Consider the following 7,370-nt stretch of genomic DNA (forward strand, 5'->3'; position numbering starts at 1 on the left):
AAGATATTCAAATTCCAGATAACTGACTGTGTGTCTCACAAATCCCTTATTGTTCTGCACACAAAAATGGTCATAGTGAGGTGTTCTTTCGAAATGGTTTTTGATGTGGGTTATTCAAATGCATTCCTCTGAATTCTCAATATGCAGAATTCAGTTGGTCACCAAAAATCATATGATATCATTTCTGTTCTTATCTGGGTGACCTTACTTCTATAAATAGCGACAGGACAGGAAGATATCGCTAGGGATCAAGTTCCTGTTTAGGGTAGGGGGTTGGGTAGGTTCCTTTTCTGCAGTTAAGAAAAAAAAAATCAAAGAACCTGGTTTTTGCAAGACAGAAACAAGTTTAACACATGTGCATGGCAGAAGAATTACTTTTTCTTCCCTTCACTGAGCTTGGCTGAACCCCTCCAGCACTACCTTCTGCTGCTTTCCGCGCATGACGGTGGACATGAAGTCCTCCTCACATTTAACTGCATGACTCTAACTGCAGCCACATCTTTCGCAAAGCGTAGAGTTCCCCACTATACACTAGGATCCCCGTAGGAACATCCTGTTCCGTACAACATCCCAAATTTAGGTCAGCGAGGGCTATAAGGAGATCACAGCTATGTAAAGACCCACGTCTTGTCTGAAATACAGGAACTTTCAGAGGAGTACCGAGAACTGCCTGACTGCACAGTGGCTACAGAGACTGCAAGATTTCAAACTGTGCTGTATCTTACAGGTCGCATCAATATGTACAGCAGGTGCCTGACAGCACGGTAGCAGCTAGGTAGTCCTCTTCCTCCTCCTTCCTGAGGGGTGGCTGCTTACCCCCAGCTATTGAACACCAAGCTCTGGTAATAGGAAAGAGAGAGAAATGGGAAGCACCACCAGAAATAAGTTTGGGAAACTGCAGTTATGTATTTCCAGTTTCCATAGTTTGAAATGCTCTTTTTTCAGAGGACAGTCCAGCTGGCAAACTGCAGTCTGGCCACATGATGGTGATTATTTTTAAGTGAAAAGAGTGAGGGCTTGGGTGTGTCTCTCTGCTTTACGTGTTTATTTTTTTAAGTTACGTAAGATTTTGAAGACAGACTTTCCACCCCCCCCTTCTTTAGCACGTGGGCACTAAGTCATTCCCCTAATCCTCTGCTTTAGCCGGCTTGTTAAAGCAAAAGAAGAGGGAAGTACAGACTCGTAAAAAGTGTCTGAGATAAAGGCAGGAATGTAGCAGCCATTTAACATTTTTAAAGAGATACACAGTTTAAAAAGGAAACAGGATATTATTTTCTTTAGAACAGTAACAGTACAACTTTTTATGAGGCACGGGCTTAGAAGCCAAAGTCCTGAGCTGGCAGTTGCCAGCCACTCCACCAGGTCCCTGCATGGTGGAGGAGGAAAGAGGCACAGGTATTTTGGCTGATTTGAATTGGTCACGTACCATCAAAATTCCTCTGTCCTTTTATTCTCCCCTTCAGGTTCAGATGCAAAACTGAAGGTTTTTAGTTTGGCTTACAATAACGACATTGGTTTTCTTTTTAGTTTTTGGTTTGGATTACGTTTGTTGTTGCGCTTCCTCCTTCAAATAAACTGCTCAAAGAAAGAGCAGCAGTCTCTGAAACTAACAGGAGTCCTGAAGTTGGAGAGAGAAAAAACATGTCTCACAATTCCCAAGTACCACCACAAGGGTGGCAGCACCTTATCAGCTGGCTGATTCAGCAAAGATCAAAATTTTGATGCAGAGCAATCACTGGAAATGGGTGAGAGGATTAAGACAAGTGGCTGTTAATGAGTTAACACCCAGAATTCTGAGTATTAGCAGAAATAGTCAAATATACATAAAACCAATAAATTCAAGTAGAAGGTGGTTATAACTGGAGCATGTTCAGCAGAGGCTTGTCCCCTTCAAAAGTTGTCATAGGTTAAAGCAAATTTTACTGCTAGCCAGAATGCTGCACAATGACCTAGAGCTCATTATTCAAACAGTGCAGTGCAGGAGAGCGGGAGCTTTCACCCTGGTACTATTAATACATTTTCAGCTAACCAGGAAGACAATGTCTTTGTGAGGAGCCAAGTTAGAGGTTTAAGTATGCTCAGATGTACCATCTGGAGTTTCAGCGATAGCCAGAAAAGGAAGCAGTTGTCATACTGATTGGAAATAAGTAAGTTCCCTCGCAGTGTTCAAGACAAACGTGATGCTTTCTTTGTTCTAATTTCTCTTCTTCCTATACAGTAATAAGCTGGAATGGAAAAGAGATTTGCTGTATCTTTTCTCTCTCAAGGTCCTCATTGCTAGGTTTATTTTTCCCATCATGGGTGGGTTTTAGGCAGAGCACGGGTCTGCCACATGGCTTGCCGGAGGGAGAAGCTGGGCCAGGTGGCTGCTCGTGGCACGTGGTGCCCGGTGAGTGCTGCTCAACACGTGAATCACAGTTGTCTTGCTGCCACTTCACAAGCACCTGCCTCTCCATCTGTCACTTCGCCTCTTACTCAGAGCGGCAGAGATGTTCTTCAGCCACCGCCATTTCAGCAAGTATCCGCTGTCCCCAGCACAACTCCAGCTGTAGCACCAGGGCCTGCTGCCAAAAAACTCAGCAGCAGCCACAGTGACGGAGCACACCCCATACACCCCAATTCAGAGAGGGCAAGACACAGTGAGCTACCTAATGTCACACAGGTCATGGAAGAGCTGATGGCTTTGCTATGGATGCTCTGACATCACATGCTCTGTCTGGCTTGGGGCTTTGGATGCGGACTTTTTGAGTATCACATAGATCTTTAGGAAGAAGGGGGAAAAAAAGTCCCAACTAGCACTTTAAAGTGCCAGTGTTAACATTTTCCAGCTTCTTGGGGTTTCAAAACAGGAAGTTTGGGGGCAGTGCAGTTGCACAACTTGCCAGAAAGCTGCTGTCCCGTGAGGTCAGTGACACTGGGCTGTACCACAAACTCGAGCCTTGCAGGCCACCCAGGCCCTTCTGTTCTGGGACTAATTCTTTGTGTGACGCGAGGAGATTTGGATGTGCTGCTCCTATTAGTAGGAACCTTGTGGTTTTACCTCCTTTTGACTGCTATTGGAGAGCTGACTTGTTCTCCAGAGACAGAGTAAGCCGCAGAGCTAAGGGGAAGTTTTCCCAGCTCAGCAGAAAGGAAGCAGGTAGAGATAACATAGACTGATGTCAACATGGTATAGCGAAAGACTGAAAACAAAGCATTGAGCTACTCAGTTTGGATCCTGTGATAAAACTCAAGATGCAAACTTCCTTCTAGGTTAGAGTCCAGGTCTTTCTATGATGCACGTCCTCAGAAGGAGACTTTGAATGTTTGTCTGAACTTGCTCTGACTTGACAGCAATGAGATTTGGACTAAACCATCCACTTACATGCAAACAGAAAGCACCCTCAAAGTTTCGTTCAAAGAGGGTGAAGCATCAGGTTGAGGCCTGCACAGCCAAATCCATCCTCTGTTTCAGTCCCTTTTCATCTAGTAGAGGGAACGGAATGCATCACACCCGGATCCCACTGCAGCCTCCACAGTGAGGCTTCATGGGCGTACCCAGAATTTAGTATTGAAGTTAGTGCATGAGATGGAATAACCTTCTAGCAAGAGGAAGGGTGATGGTTAATATCAAAGCAATGGTATTTTGTGGTTAGTCTGAACATCTGATTGCCAGAGAGGAAAGATTCAAGATACCCATGGCCTGACAGCTGGACTCAGGAAGCTTAATTTGGTATTCTTTGCACTAGTCAGTTTTTGCATTATTTCCTGCATTTGGAAGCCCCTAGCTGTGTTCATTCTGACACTCAATTTCTTCTCAAGTAGTTATTTTCTTTTCTTTATGGGCAATATCTATTTATCATGAGGAATCCTGCATGTTGTATGTACTAATGGACTCACAACTTTGCTGAAAAGGCAAGCCCCAGAGAGAGAAAATGGGAAGTAGATGCTTAGCAAGAAGCTTACCACGATCTCACACCTAAAATAGACTCACGCAAAGCAACAAGAAGGAAGTCTAAGAAATTAAGGAAGGTGGAAGGAAGAAGGGTGGGGTGCTCAGATAGTTGGGTTAAAGGCAAAAAGAGATACTCAAAATAGCCTTCTGCTCTAAGCAGGTCTGTTCAGGAAATTTTTAAAGCCTTGCTGTTTTCAATAACACAATTATTTCAAATAAGTATTCCTCGCTTTCTGTTTCTCGCCCTCTAGATAGGACCAAGTTATGTCAATATTTCTCTGGGAGACCTGGACAAGAACCCCAAAGTGCTGTAGGAAATGGAGGAAAGGAGGAATGGAGAAAGGTTAATGCAGCAGATGATGAGGCACACTTGCCGCTGACTCAAGGTTAAAACACACACACCTCCCCACCCCCCCAAACAGTCTTGGGGCTGGGAGTGTCGTGGTACTAGAAACTCCATCTTGGGGTGAGAAACTGCACACAGGTCTCAGCCTCTTGCCTCAGAGATTTTGAAGTTTGTGGTTAAACCAGTAAGCTACAGCTAATGTCAAAGTTTCCATGGGGGTTGAGGGTATGTGTGGGGGGAAAGTTGGTTATCAAGCTCTGGTCTGAATTTCAGTTTGGGTAACTGTATTTGGTCTTCAGAGTGCTCTGTGGTCCTCAGCTGACACAGGTCTTTGCTAGTTGTCTGAGCTCTCTAAAGAAACCCTGCAGACCAGGACATGAGGAAAACTGCAGCCAAATGAAGCTGTAACATAAACTTTGCTGGAAACCTTTAAGTTAGCTGAGCTTTGGCTTGTGTCTTCTGGTTGCAAGGGGAGGAAATTTAAGCAAATGTAGATGCTTTCGAGGGTCCTGTACGCTAAAGGAAGTTGGGATATCCAGACTGGAATCAAGTATTTCTGCGTTAGCATCTGTCATTTACTTCTGGCTCAAGTGGCAGAAGCTATAAAAATGCACAGTAAAATTATTTGGCTGTTACAACATTAATAATAATGAGGAGTCATAAACTCTTGGCCAGACTTTAATACCAAGACATATATTAAAATTGTCCTTGTAGTGTCCAGTTAAGTAATCTGGAATTTGTACACGAGGTCTAGCCAAGACTATGGAAGGGTTAAAAAAAGCCACATTAAAAATATATGTTTGAAGTCTAAAAGGGAACAGGAAATGAAGAATTGTGATAAACTCAGAAACAATGAGATAAAGAAGGATCTAAGAATGTAATGAGAAAACTTCACTAGAGACTGGGAATACTTCTCTGCACACTTTCCTCATTTTCTTATGGCCTGTCAGCTTTAACTGTATAGTCTTTATTCCTGTATCCGATCCTATTCTTGCAGAATGTGTGAGTGAATTTCAAAAAAGAAAATAGGATGACCTTAATGAGACCTGGATTTAGTAATTATCGCTACACCAAAGAGTACTTCTGCATATATTTAACTTCAAGCACGTACTTACTTCAGTGAGGCATAAGCACACGCCAATGGCTCTTCTGCAGAGCATGTGCTGAAAGGTTATTGCAAATCAAGGCTTTGAGTCTATTCTTCCTTCTAGCAGAATTTCTAAGGATTTTAAAACAAAGTGCTGGCCATGATAAAAATAACTGTTTTCCGTTCACCGACAATGCAGGGATTTGGTAGCAAGTAACGAATGGATGTGTATTAGCTGGACAAGAACTGCACTTAACACTCCACCCTCACAGAAAAACCCAAAGCAGCATAACCAACCAAGGGGCTGTCACAGCCGTCAGCACAGCACCTCACCCGCACAGCGCCGCCTGGGCCCCTCGCCATGGCATTCTCCTCGAATAGTTCATAACCTGCAATTAACGGCTCCCAAATCCAGCAGGTATCGTGATGCACTGGTTACTCTAGCACTCAGCTCCCACATTTATGGAGGAATAACTTCACCCTTCTGTGTTCCAAGATGTCTGTTTAACATTGTAAAACGTTCTCTGCAGCTGCCGCACTCTCCAGTACCTGGCACAATGGGGCTCAGAGACCTCAGTACGGCACAACCGCAGTACAGATAATAAAACAGCAGCTCAGTGGGTCTCTCCCTGAGTCATTTCAGTCTCTTCTGGCCACCTAAGTTATCACAAGCAGCATTAGGTCTTAGAAGGTGCTCAGCTCACAGTTTCATCTGACTGCAAGGGATGGGAATTCCCAGGGACTAAGCACTACTGAAAACTTCCCAACTCTACAGCACCAACCCGAAAGGTGCTTGATTCCTTTTCTGCTTTTCTCATCAAGAATCAACGTGAAGTGGGTCCCACCAATCTAGTTAAGTCAAGTCATCTTCCTTCTCCTGCTCTTACCATTATCATTTCAATTTCTGACACCTAAAAAGTCAGGTACTGGGAGCAATGAAATTGGAATAGGTAAGGAGATCCCCGTTCTTTTTTCCTGAGAAAAGCTCAAGGTATGTGTGTATATGAGGATCGGAGAATTAACCCAGCCTGTCCTCCACCTCCTCAATTTGTATGCTTGGCTGATACGACTACTGATGTTTTGTGATTGCTTGGATACCTGAATGGTGGGAGATTTGGGGCTTCCCTCTTGTTAAGAGTTTTGACCATGAGGATTCTCAGAGGAGATGTGTTGTCTGAGTATGAAGTGTGTTTTCTCATGGTTTCCTTTGCCAGACACCAGAGACAGCTAGCTCCTCGCCTTGGTGCTTTACCAGCAGCATCTCCCATTTGGGGGCGTGCTTCACCCTATTGCCAGGGTTGTGTAGGAGGCTAAGTCTTGGATGCTTGCCTTGAAGACCTTGTTATCCAGATTGATCTTTTCAGGCAGGTATTGTGATACAGACAGACACACATACACGCTAGCATCACCTCATTTCCATAGAGTAGCTCTCCCCCACGCAGGAGTGTAAGTACTGGTGTGGGGGTGTATTTCTAAAATTATTCATGATGCAAATCTTTTACAACTGATCCCCATCTTATCTATTTTGTGCGTCTGATATCTTGAAAGCATACTCAGAAGTGCAATTTTTTTCTTAAATGCAGAAGAAATGGCAATAATATTGCAGCCTTTCTTTCCATCACCCTGCTGAGGCAGCCCATCCTGTGCCGTATGTCACTGATCCACTTCAGCTCTTGCTAGCCAGGCAGCTGTTGCTAACAGCAGCATTAGCAAGAGCAGCACATCAGTGGCAGTACCCAGGAAGAGCACCTTGCAGCACTGGTACCGCAGAATAATAGCTGTGATTACAGCAAGACCCCCTCGCTCTGCCCTGACAGAGTGGGCTCTTGGGAGATGAAATAAGAAAGAGCTATAAATTAGATGAATGACAGGTGCTTAAGTGTGGGTAAGGATCGGTTATAAAGTCCCCTTGCTTTTCAAACAGTACTCCGTTATGCAGGCTCCTGTGATTACAGCAGAGGACCTAGACTGACATGAGCTTCTTTCTTGGTAAATATTTAAGA

Source organism: Buceros rhinoceros, unplaced genomic scaffold (assembly GCF_000710305.1).
Source record: "Buceros rhinoceros silvestris isolate BGI_N320 unplaced genomic scaffold, ASM71030v1 scaffold9171, whole genome shotgun sequence".
In the NCBI taxonomy this organism is placed as follows: Eukaryota; Metazoa; Chordata; class Aves; order Bucerotiformes; family Bucerotidae; genus Buceros; species Buceros rhinoceros.